The sequence below is a fragment of the Schistocerca piceifrons genome, chromosome 4 (assembly GCF_021461385.2).
Source record: "Schistocerca piceifrons isolate TAMUIC-IGC-003096 chromosome 4, iqSchPice1.1, whole genome shotgun sequence".
Classification (NCBI taxonomy): Eukaryota; Metazoa; Arthropoda; class Insecta; order Orthoptera; family Acrididae; genus Schistocerca; species Schistocerca piceifrons.
This window is the reverse complement of record NC_060141.1, coordinates 679,321,615-679,335,161: the sequence shown is the minus strand read 5'-3', so window position 1 is coordinate 679,335,161 and position 13,547 is coordinate 679,321,615.

Below are 13,547 nucleotides of genomic sequence, written 5' to 3'. Positions count from 1 at the left end.
CTGGTGAAATAAAGTCTACACTTTGTCTCATGTTACCCGTGAAAAACGAACGAAAATTCGTCTAGTGGCTTTGGAGATTAGCGTTTTCTGACAAACTGACAGACAAACCGGTTTTACAGTTCTATTATTAGTACAGATGAAAAAGGGCCTACTACTGTGACGATACAATCTAACACCACGCGCGCGACAAGTTGAAATTCCCGCGGATGCTCACCGCTTCTGAACAGTTTGCGACTGCAACTAACGCCTTGGGCGCCGTTAACTTCCGGCGCGCTGTGTGCAACCTGGAGCAGTGTCGGCGTTTGGAGCGGCCTTCTTGATGTGTGGCCAACGACTTCGAAACATCGTTTCAAAGACGGAGGTCGGGCGGGGAGAGCCTGATGGAGAAGCGACCAAGTGCGTGTCATCTGCGATGCTGGGGTCCACCCGAATTACTCTCTTTGATTAGTACCGTTTTAAGAAGAAGCATTAAGATCGCTCGTGAGGTCGACTGTGACGAGGTAATGAAGACTTGTGGGCTGTGAGGAGGCATGCAGCCACTGTCGAGTGAAAATCGATGTGCAGTAGTCGTTTGAGAAAGTGGGCCATTGCGAGCTGCGAGTAGCTCTATCTCAAGATTATCTAAATTTTTTTAATGTGCGGCAGCCTTTGGTCCCACTTGGTTCCTTGGTAGTAACAGTAACTGGATCTGAGCATGGAACAGTGGTTGTATCGGGGTTAAAAATTTGGACTGGTTCACAGTAACTGAAGTTACACCACCACCTTGTGCCTTGAATTAATTGATTGTGACTGAACCTGGAGTTTCACCAGCAGTTGTCTTTCGAAGATTGGTACTTGCCTTGGTGACTGAATTTTTACGTCAACGATTCTGAATAGGCACCTTCAGAAGCTGGGCGTTGCTAATGTTGTTTATAAATAATCGAAAATTTACATAAGAAATGTTTGGGTTGGCGCCTTCAGTGACGGTTTGATATTAATTGAAGCTGGAGCTTGACCAGCGTTGTGCTTTGGATTATATCTGTTAATATTCTTGTGAAGAATAGAAAAGAAAATTGAGGATATGTTATAGGACGATCACTTTGGCTTTAGGAAAGGTAAAGGCACCAGATGGGTAATTCTGACGTTGCGGTTGATAATGGAAGCAAGACTAAAGAAAAATCAAGACACGCTCATAGGATTCGTCGATCTGACAAAAGCGTTCGACAATGTCAGATGGGGCAAGATGTTCGAAATTCTGAGAAAAATACAGGTAAAGTATAAAGAAAGACGCGTAATATACAACATGCACAATAACCAAGAGAGCACATTAGGAGCGGAAGGCCAAGAACAAAGTTCTCGGATCAAAAAGGGTCTAAGACAGTGTAGTCTTTCACCTTTACTGTTCAATCGGTACATCAAAGAAGCAATGACAGAAATAAAAGAAAGGTTTAAGAGATTAATTAATAATCAGAGTGAAAGGATATCAATGACAATATTCGCTGGTAACATTGCTATCCTCAGTGAATATGATTAAGAATTATAAGATTTGCTGAATGGAATGAGACTGAGAGTAAACCGAAGAAAGACAAAAGTAACGAGAAGTAGCAGAGATGAGAACAGCCAGAAACTTAACATCAGGAGTGGTGATCACGAAACAGATAAAGTTAAGGGATTCTACGACCCCAAGAGAAGTCTACTAGCATCAAATATAGGCCTCCATATGAGGACGAAATTTCTGAGAATGTACGTTTGGAGCACAAAGTTGTATGGTAATGAAAACAGACTGAGTGAAAATTGGAAAAGAAGAGAATTGAAGCATTCGAAATGTGGTGCTACACAAGAATGTTGAAAATTAAATGGACTGATAAGGTAACGAATGAGGAGGTTCTCTGTAGAATCGCCGAGGAAAGCAATATATGGAAAACACTGACAATAAGAAGTGATAAAATGGTAGGACGTCTGATCAGACATCACGGAATAACTACCATGGTACTAGAGGGACCTGTAGAGGGTAAAAACTGTAGAGAAAACATAAATTGGAATACATCCAGCAAATAACTGAGGACATAGGTTGCAAGTGCTATTCTTGGATGAAGAGTTTGGCGTAGGAGAGGAATTCTTGGCGGGCCTCATCAAACCAGTCAGAAGAGTGATGACTCGAAACAAAAAAAAAAAAACGTTTCTGGTTTGAGTTTTACGCGAGAATTTGAGTGGGGACAGTTCAAGTTAAATGAGGCACTGTTAAGCAAACACAACACACACGTACACACACACACTCAATCACACACAAGCTACGAAGGAAGTGGTGACAGATTTGTATGCATAGAACTGACAGAACCCCACAAAAAAATGTTGAAGTAAAATCAACAGAGCACTACTGCATTGGTATGCCGCGCGGAGTGGCCACGCGGTTAGAGGCGTCATGTCACTAACTGCGCGGCCTCTGCCGTCGAAGGTTCGAGTCCCCCCTCGGGCATGGGTGTGTGTGTTGTTCTTAGCATTAAGTTAGTTTAAGTAGGGTGTAAGTCTAGGGACCCATGCCCTCAGCAGTTTGGTCCCTTAGAAATTCACACACATTTGAACATTTTTGCGTTGGTGTATCTACCACCTCCTAGGTCTTGTGGGTGAACAGAGTTCGACACAACCGATATTTATGGAATACTTGTTGTCATTCGTTCCGTAGAATGGGCATCAGACATTTTCCAAAACCTAACAGGCGTCTAGCGATACAGACGTTTGGTTGCGTGTATCAACGCAATGATACATCGCATTATGCATTTTACGTTTATACTATAACTTTGAACTCATAGAACAGGTGTAACTCTGACATAGGATAGTGCTACACATTGAATTATCACGTTAAGGTACTCGCATTTCTATCACAGACCCGAAACTGCCACACTTCGAAGCTAAATGTTCCATACACATTTCTGACAAACAGTGCAATTTTTGTAGCAGTAGATCTTTTTTTTTTTTTGTCTTTCCTGAGGAGCAGAAGTATACACACAGTGTGGGAGAGCAGGCCACACACAGTGTGAACATGCTAAAGGTGACCGATCGCCATCCAACAGCCGTTAAACAACCATTCAGGTAGCAAGTTGCACACACTATGGACCCAAACGTTAAGAGGGTGAAATATTATCTTGTACACCAAATACAACATAGATGCTGCCTAAAACTAGCCATTTATAGATTCCCGGAGATGTAAGAAATTATGGTATGTTTACTTCATTCCTGTAAAATGGTCGTCAGCGACGCTAAATGTGTGTGACGAAACGGCGACGTCTTATGAGAGTAATACTCTGTTACCTCCATATCCATAACATTTCGACACAGGAAACAGTAGCCAGTCTCACGCACAAGACCACAGTGCAGCCTGTATTTAAGACCAGCCGGAAGTCAGGAACTTTATTTTCCAACACATTCTTAACTACACACTCGAAGAGCAATTCCGACATATCCACCGTAGTTTCAGTCTCTCCATAGCGATCCGTATTGCAGAGTACAAGTCGCTCATGTTCCCAACACTTAACCACTTAAAGTTACTTGGTAGATGAATATATTCCTCCCCATCCCCACGCCCCACCCCACTGCTCCATACGCAAGTGGAGTAGCAAAACGGATTGACTAGCAGCGATATAAGATATTCTCCTCTGTTCGATACATAGCTGTTTAGTTCCGATTGTATGTGACTCATCATATCACACTTCATATGGGTATATATAGGATGGGTATATATAGGATCAACTATCTACCATAGGACGTGTTGTCATCTTGGAATTTCAAGTGTATGTAAGAAGACTTTGAATACACATTTTGCTTAGTCTAGTAAGAAGAAGCAAAAAGGGCAATTTGGAGAAGAATGAGAATATGAGACAGTTTACAATTTAGTTATTTGATGCATGGGAACTTGCAGCCTAGTAGCTTCCATAGATACACCAAAGACCTGTCCAAAATATTGTCACCTGTACTGAATCAATGCAGTAGAAGTCATATATGGAGTAAATTTCATGAGGAAGATTTTTCATAGATACTACATGGTGGAATAAAGATGTTTAAATTACAGCAGGGGATACATCTGAACTGGATATGATAACTGCTTTTTATACGCTTTAAATTCAGCACATATTTAATGTAATCCAATTTAAGCACTGATACGCTTAGGAACACCTTCTGTAAACTCCACTTGTATGGAATTTATGTTTTTACGAGTAATACCAACAAACTTAGGTAGAGCACATGTGATGCTACAGAAGAATGTTGAAAATTAGGTGGACTGTAACGAATAAGGAGGTTCTCTGTAGAATCGCCGAGGAGAGGAATGTACGGTAAAGACTTACAATAAGTAGCGATAGAATGGTAGTACATCTGTTCAGACCTCACGGAATTACTTCCACGGTACAAGATGGAGCTGTAGAGGGGAAAAACTGTATGAGAAAAAAGAAACTGGAATACATCCAGCAAGTAACTGAGGTTTCATGTGCCACTCTGGGATGAAGAGTTTGGCATAGAAGAGGAATTCATGACGGGCCGAAACAAATCACTCAGAAGAGTGATGACTCGAAAGAAAAAACCGTTGTTGTTTCTAAGCGACTGAGTTTTACGCAAGACATTTGGGTTTGGACACCTTTAGTGCCAATTCATGTCAACTGAAGCTGGAACTTGGCCAGCGGTTGTTTTAGACTCACTTGTATTTCTGTCTCGAAATTTTCTTATTATTAGTGTTCCTATTGTTTGAACATTAGTGTGGATAGATTATGTGTATTTGTGAGTTGGACTGGGTTCAAATGGCTCTGAGCACTATGGGACTTAACATCTGAGGTCATCAGTCCGCTAGAACTTACAACTACTTAAGCCTAACTAACCTAAGGACATCACACACATCCATGTCCGAGGCAGGATTCGAACCTGCGACCGTAGCGGTTGCGCGGTTCCAGACTGAAGCGACTAGAACCGCTCGGCCACGCCCGCCGGCAGTTGGACTGGGCCTCACCCTCGGAGAGTGGACGTTTTTTTCCTTTCGATGGCCTTTTCGAAAATAAGGTTGTTTTTGAAAATATTTACGCTTCTCTCAACGCAGCACCACTGTGGTGTGCGTACTGTAAGACCTTCGGTACACACACCATAAGATTATTTGACTTGTCGCTCTAACGAAGTAGGCGAGTGTCAGCAATATGTCTCGTGGTCTTATCGTGGCGTGTTTATCTTTTGCCGTTAGGTCAGATGATAGAAATGCCACTTGCACGCTTAGAGTAGCAGATTGACGGTGACCAACTTTAAACAGAACTTGATTAATTTTCACACACATTTATTAAAATAATAAAAAAACGTAGACATTACGTAACTTGATTCTGGATGCTGTTTACAATTGACAATCTGAAGTTCCCTTGGTCTTGGTAAGTTAATCTTATTCTCACATATCTCTGATACTTGACAAAGTGTCTATTCATTTATCTTCATGGCTATGTACAGGAATATGATAATCTTATTAGGCGCAGACAGAAACTTGACTATAGACTGGTACAGACTAATGCAGACTAACGCAGACTGACTGATCGGAGGTCTGTACACTCATTATAATACCTCGCGCGTTCATGTATCACTGCGCGAGTGTGATCCGCGAGGAGAAAAGGTTCTACGTTAGCAGCAATCTCATTGGCTGCGTTACATATTAATACGTGGATCGGCGGAAGCAGAATTTGGTCCGTCTCTAAAACAGCGCCATCTCGTAATGCGGAGACGGACGAGCGCTGCGCCTGCGCTGTTGTGCTTAGCGGGGCGTGCTCTAGTGGGAAAGTTGTGTACGCGCTGACTACACGGAACTATGTACACAACAACCACCACTTCCCAGCGGCTAGCCTCGCTGCAACTACCTCCACTTGACCCTTAAACACACTTTCAGGTGTCGCGATTAAACACTGCAGGGGTGGAATACAATTGAAAAAAGCATTTGCTGTGTACTTTGGAGTAACTTCAGGCCCTGTGATGCCGCGTGGCCGCAAACCCGCCGCAGTGTCAATGGCGGTGCTCGCTGTCGGCAGCAGTGAGGGACGGTCCGGGCCAGGAGTGTAGGCGAGCGATGGGCGGTGCCCGGCTGATTGTGTTTACCGTGGCGGCGCCGGCCGCACGCTGGGTCCCGCGCGTTGAACCGCGGCCTAATTAATCACCCCTCAATCGCCGGCGGTGGCCGCCAGGGGCGCTGCAGTAGCATTGGCCCGCGCCCCTAATGACCCGGTCAGCTCTCTGCCCTGCCGGCTGTCGCACGCTCTCACGCTCACTGCACCCAGCCGAGGTCAAGTCAGACGCACGAGCGGATCCAAGTGAAATGTAATAATGCTATAGCAACAGTCGTTGTATTAGGCAACCAGTTTCGACGTTCCAGTCACGTCATTTTCAGGCCTGTCACATTAATGACACCAACTACGACTCGTGCATATACAAGAGAAGGTACCAATACTCTTTATCTTGTCCCGCAGATATCCGGACTTCATGAGCATATATGCTCTTCACACCTGTGACAGCAACTGACACATGTGTTAAGAGCACACATGCATATGAAATTCAGCTATCTACGGAATCAGATACGAGTATTGGTGCCTTATCTTACACATGCACGAGTGGTACTTAAAAAGAAAAAAAAAAGACAGTTGTTGTCGCATGTGTGAAGAGCACACATGTACATGAAGTCCAGATATCTACAGAACCAGATACACTATGTGATCAAAAGTATCTGGACACCCCAAAAACATACGTTTTTCATATTATGTGCATTGTGCTGCCAGCTATTGCCAGGTACTCCATATCAGCGACTTCAGTAGTCATTAGACATCGTGAGAGAGCAGAATGGGGCGCTCCGCGGAACTCACAGACTTCGAACGTGGTCAGATAATTGGGTGATACTTGTGTCATAGCGAGATTTCCACAATCCTAAACATCCCTAGGTCCATTGTTTCCGATGTGATAGTGAAGTGGAAACGAGAACGGACTTGTACAGCACAAAAGCGTACAGGCCGACCTCGTCTGTTGACTGAAGGAGACCACCGCCAGTTGAAGAGGCTCGTAATGTGTAATAGGCAGTCTTCTATCCACACCATCACACAGGAATTCCAAATTGCATCAGGATCCACTGCAGCTACTACACTCCTGGAAATGGAAAAAAGAACACATTGACACCGGTGTGTCAGAGGGCTGTACAAGCAATGATCACACGCACGGCACAGCGGACACACCAGGAACCGCGGTGTTGGCCGTCGAATGGCGCCAGCTGCGCAGCATTTGTGCACCGCCGCCGTCAGTGTCAGCCAGTTTGCCGTGGCATACGGAGCTCCATCGCAGTCTTTAACACTGGCAGCCTGCCGCGACAGCGTGGACGTGAACCGTATGTGCAGTTGACGGACTTTGAGCGAGGGCGTATAGTGGGCATGCGGGAGGCCGGGTGGACGTACCGCCGAATTGCTCAACACGTGGGGCGTGAGGTCTCCACAGTTCATCGATGTTGTCGCCAGTGGTCGGCGGAAGGTGCACGTGCCCGTCGACCTGGGACCGGACCGCAGCGACGCACGGATGTACGCCAAGACCGTAGGATCCTACGCAATGCCGTAGGGGACCGCACCGCCACTTCCCAGCAAATTAGGGACACTGTTGCTCCTGGGGTATCGGCGAGGACCATTCGCAACCGTCTCCATGAAGCTGGGCTACGGTCCCGCACACCGTTAGACCGTCTTCCGCTCACGCCCCAACATCGTGCAGCCCGCCTCCAGTGGTGTCGCGACAGGCGTGAATGGAGGGACGAATGGAGACGTGTCGTCTTCAGCGATGAGAGTCGCTTCTGCCTTGGTGCCAATGATGGTCGTATGCGTGTTTGGCGCCGTGCAGGTGAGCGCCACAATCAGGGCTGCATACGACCGAGGCACACAGGGCCAACACCCGGCATCATGGTGTGGGGAGCGATCTCCTACACTGGCCGTACACCACTGGTGATCGTCGAGGGGACACTGAATAGTGCACGGTACATCCAAACCGTCATCGAACCCATCGTTCTACCATTCCTAGACCGGCAAGGGAACTTGCTGTTCCAACAGGACAATGCACGTCCGCATGTATCCCGTGCCACCCAACGTGCTCCAGAAGGTGTAAGTCAACTACCCTGGCCAGCAAGATCTCCGGATCTGTCCCCCATTGAGCATGTTTGGGACTGGATGAAGCGTCGTCTCACGCGGTCTGCACGTCCAGCACGAACGCTGGTCCAACTGAGGCGCCAGGTGGAAATGGCATGGCAAGCCGTTCCACAGGACTACATCCAGCATCTCTACGATCTTCTCCATGGGAGAACAGGAGCCTGCATTGCTGCGAAAGGTGGATATACACTGAACTAGTGCCGACATTGTGCATGCTCTGTTGCCTGTGTCTATGTGCCTGTGGTTCTGTCAGTGTGATCATGTGATGTATCTGACCCCAGGAATGTGTCAATAAAGTTTACCCTTCCTGGGACAATGAATTCACGGTGTTCTTATTTCAATTTCCAGGAGTGTATAACAGTTAGGCGGGAGGTGAGAAAACTTGGATTTCATGGTCGAGCGGCTGCTCATAAGCCACACACCATGCCGGTAAGAGCCAAACGACGTCCCAATTGGAGTAAGGATCGTAAACATTGGACGACCTAACAGTGGAAAAACGTTGTGTGGAGTGGTGAATTAGGGTACACAATGTGGCGATCCGATGGCAGGGTGTTGGTATGGTGAATGCCCGGTGAACGTCATCTGTCGGCGTATGTAGTGCCAACAGTAAAATTCGGAGGCGGTGGTGTTATGGTGAGGCCGTGTTTTCATGGAGAGGGTTTGTACCCCTTGTTGCTTTGCGTGACACTATCACAGCACAGGCCTACACTAATGTTTTAAGCACCTTCTTGCTTCCCACTGTTGAAGAGCAATTCTGGGATGGTGACTGCATCTTTCAATATGATCGAGCACCTGTTCATAATGCACGTCCTGTGGCGGAGTGGTTACACGACAATAACCCCTGTAACTGACTGGCCTGCACAGTGTCCTGACCTGAAGCCTATAGAACACTTTTGGAATATTTTGGAACGCCGACTTCGTGCCAGGCCTCACCGACCGACATCGATACCTCTCCTCAGTGCAGCACTCCGTGAAGAATGGGCTGCCAGTCCCCAAGATACGTCCTCGCACCTGACTGAATGTATGACTGCGAGAGTGGAAGCTGTCATCAAGGCTAAGTATGGGCCAACACCATATTGAATTCCAGCATTACCGATGGAGGTCACCACGTACTTGTAAGTCATTTTGAGCCAGGTGTCCGGATATTTTTGATCGCATAGTGTATGAGTATTGGTGCTTTGTCTAATACATGATGCACGAGTGGTAGTTGGTGTCATTCATGCAACAGGCCTGAAGATAACGTGTCCGGAGCGTCGAAACTGCTTGTCCAATAAAACAGTATCAATATAATGGCTGCTGGCATAGTATTATTGCATTTTATTGACCATTCGCTGTCTCACACTCCTGAACACCTGATGGAGTTATTTACAGATATGAGAGTCAAGATAAACTTAATTAGTTATCTGAGCTGTGTAAATGAAGTGTCAAAAAGTTCATCTTTTCAAGCCTAGCTATTTCACGGATAAAAGTTACATTGGTTTGGTATTGAACTGTCAAGAAGCCTACCTTCTAATCAAGTACTAAATTTAGGATATTTCGAGAACAGAAGGCCTTAGGAAGACAAATGTGCCGACCGCCGTGGCCGAGAAACGGAGACTAGGAATACTGGCACTGGCTCTATGATGCCACAATCCAGCTCAGACCTACTGGCGTGTTTACAGGTTCAGAAATCCAGCATGCCGGCCTAGACTGGAAATACTGGGTTACAGTCTACGATGTCAAAATCCAAGTTCTGGAGTACTACAAATTCTTGGGTAAATGATGTTCGTGCAGCTCCAGTTCCGTCTGTTGACCTACTTGACATGTTTTCCATAAGCTATACTCATTCAGAGGTGAATGGTCACTGCATACTGCTTCTCCTACCTCTAACTTTGGATCTCTCAGCTTGTAACTTCATTTAAACAAACGCCAGGAGAGACAGAGCCACCCAGACATGCCCTCCCCCTCCGATGCTGGACCCTACTTATTCCGTGAAGTTAAAGTCCAAACTGTATGCCATGTAGTATTAACACTTGAGTCTTGATTTAAACAAATATATTGCAAAGGAGAGCTTCCTAAGTCGCAGTCACAAAGTTCTTGATCAACCAGACCAGCTAGGAAGCCCACCACCACCCCTTCGTTGGTGTACTGGTGACAGCTCCATTCAGAGAAAAACCACATACATACTACCGATTTGATAACCTAACAAGAAATGGAGTATAGAAGTTCCACTTGCCAACAGTAGTATGCTGTTGTGAGAGAACTGCAGACACAGCCCACGTGACTCAAGCTAAAATGACAGGAAACATGAAAAATTTAGGAACCACACATGTACTCTATCCTGAATGACAGGAAGTCAAAATTCACGTATGTTGAAAATAACCTATAACCCACCCATGGGAACTGAAAAATCTAGATATCGACATTTGTCTTCCTACTAGTAGAGACTTTTGCAGTGGCTCAGAAGCAAGAAAAAATTGGTTGAGGTACTATACTTTCAAAATTCACCGTAAAAAAATTAGGGGAATGAACGGATGGCGGCTATTTACTGATAGTAACATAACCAACCATCATAGACCCCTCTTTGTTTTTTTTTTCTTTATTGCATTTCGATTCCCCCTCCCGAGGCGATAAAACAGTGACATAGTAAAAAAGTATAAAATGGCAGAAAGTTGTGGTATTTAAAATATAAAAACATGGTGTTGATGATGCAGATGAAGACACACAGTAAGGAGACAGCCACAATTAATAAAAAAGAAAGAAAGAACATGGCGACAGTCTGGTTTCTGTTTGCATAAGATAAAAGAGACAACTAGCGACAGTATGGTGGCTGTTCGCAACACTGACAACACTAAACATTCACTGAAACCAGCACTATAGGCGACACAGCGGCAAATGTGTGCGGGGTGAGGACCTGGACCGATGAGGGGGGAAAAAGGAAGGGGAGGGGGCGGGAGGAGTGGAATATCATCAATACCAGTTGAATAATTACTCTACAGTGAATTAATTGTATTTAGAAGCTCTGTCGAGCCTATTGGACTGAGAAACATGGATCGATTATTTATTTCAATAGATGAAAGTTCTTTCCATGTCGTATTAGGTGGATTACCAAATTTTTCCTTCACTAATTTTCCAGCAACAGTTGCATAATAAGAATTGAAAATGTTTGCAGCTCTCCAAGCGTCAGTAACATTCTTGCCCATGTGTGATATCACCATATTTTTGTGAGTTGTATTGGATTACATCACAATATATTTGTCATTTTCCTTAATTTTTGCCTCTTTTATGACACATTTCAAAGCTAGCTTGTATTTTTTTAAATAACTAAGAAATTCTGGACTGCTGTCAGTTTTTGACTGCAGAAAAAGTTCCCACTTCCTTTTACAAGACTGTATTGTATTGTATCTTATTCGGAGGCCTAGAAACGATGGGAGACTCTAATGCCTGGTGTAATCCAGTGTTTTAGTCTATCTGTGCTTCTGGAAATCACTTTCCTTTGTGGAAAAGCAGTGTCAAAGTTATGCTTGAAAATATTCAAAAATTTTCCATATTTTCATAGGTAATAGATGTATCATACACCCCTCTACAAGACTATTCGCCGATCAGATACTGAAAGTATTCAATATTTTTCTGACTATAAATATTTTTATGGCTAATTTTTTGTACACTCGTCAAAATGTGATTTACAGGTATGTTTAGTAATTGTGATAGGTTTCTGATGTACACTTATCCATGTTTACACATACCTGATCAAGGAGAGTGACACTAGTTTTTGTTACATGTGTTGGAGAGCTAATAGTCAGACAAAGATTGTAGGATTCAGTAATATTTAAGAACTTTTCCCCGTGAAGGCTTCTACGGCACAGAAAGTCAGTATTAAAATCTCCACACAGTACCACTGTTTTCCCAGTTGTCTTGAGTTTGCCTAAAGCAAGGTCCAGTTTTTTGAAAAAAACACTTCAAGAACTGGCCTTAAATTAGTATTCTATGAATATTCTACAACTCCCTACCTATTGCTCACACAGGGATCGTGAGGACAAGATTAGAATAATTACTGCATGCTCAGAGGCATTCAGTCAATCTACCCACGCTCCATACGTGAATGGAACAGGAAGAAACCCTAATAACTGGTACAATGGGACTTATCCTTTGTCACGCACCTCACGGTGGTTAGCTGAATACAGATGTGGATGTAGATGAAATCGGGACAAAGCAGATATGTCGTCGGGACACGGGACAATACCATGAAAATCGGGACTGTTCCGGGTTGGGGTTGGGTTGTATGGGGGAAGAGACCAAACAGCGAGGTCATCGGTCTCATAGGATTAGGGAAGGACGGGGAAGGAAGTCGGCCGTGCCCTTTCAAAGGAACCATCCCGGCATTTGCCGGGAGCGATTTAGGGAAATCACGGAAAACCTAAATCAGGATGACCGGACGCGGAATTGAACAGTCGCCCTCCCGAATGCGAGTCCAGTGCGCTAACCACTGCGCCACCTCGCTCGGTGGGACTGTCCCGGCAAAATAGGGACAGGTGGGAATGGTGTCCGGAAATTCGCACCCAGTGAAATTTGCACCCAGAAAAGGTCGAGGAAAGGTCCTCTAATCTCTCCGTCCGATCTCCGCCCGGCAGGTAGAATCGCCGCTCGGCAGGTAGGAGAGCCGAAGGACTTATTTTACGGCAATATGTGTCCACAATAGTGTCGCCAGCAACATTGCTGCAACACGTCAGTGCCCAGGCCATATCTGTCTAAGTTCTTGTCTGTATGTGTTTGCTTTTATCTCTCAGCCTCGATTCTTCTTCCTCAGCCGCCAGTGCTGCAGTGTCAAGTCACGCGAAACAGCATTATTTCGTTCTAGGAGATTAGACTCGTCTGATGAATTACACGAATCACTGCTCCAATAACCCAGAAGTAGCTACAGATACGTAAAATTGGGCAAACGAGGCAGCCAACGAGAAATCCATGAACGTGATAAATACATCTACAACTAGAGCGAAAGAAACGGAATGTAATGTATACAGCGAGCGAATTCTAAGAAAGGACGCTTTTACCGCTATTTTTTTAGAAGATCTGCAGTACTGAGCAGAAATTTTGTCTACATCGGTCATTAAGACGCCGGAACATTTTAGAAGCTTTATCAAAATATGGTTCAAATGGCTCTGTATACCATGCGACTTAACATCTGAGGTCATCAGTCGCCTAGAACTTAGAACTAATTAAACCTAACTAACCTAAGGACATCACACATGCCCGAGGCAGGATTCGAACCTGCGACCGTGCGGTCGCTCGGTTCCACACTGTAGCGTCCAGAACCGCATGGCCACTTCGGCCGACAAGCTTCATCAATTTGCCAACTGTTATTATCTTATTGCGATGGTTGCATACATTGTTTTGCGCTCCATGTAACTCTGG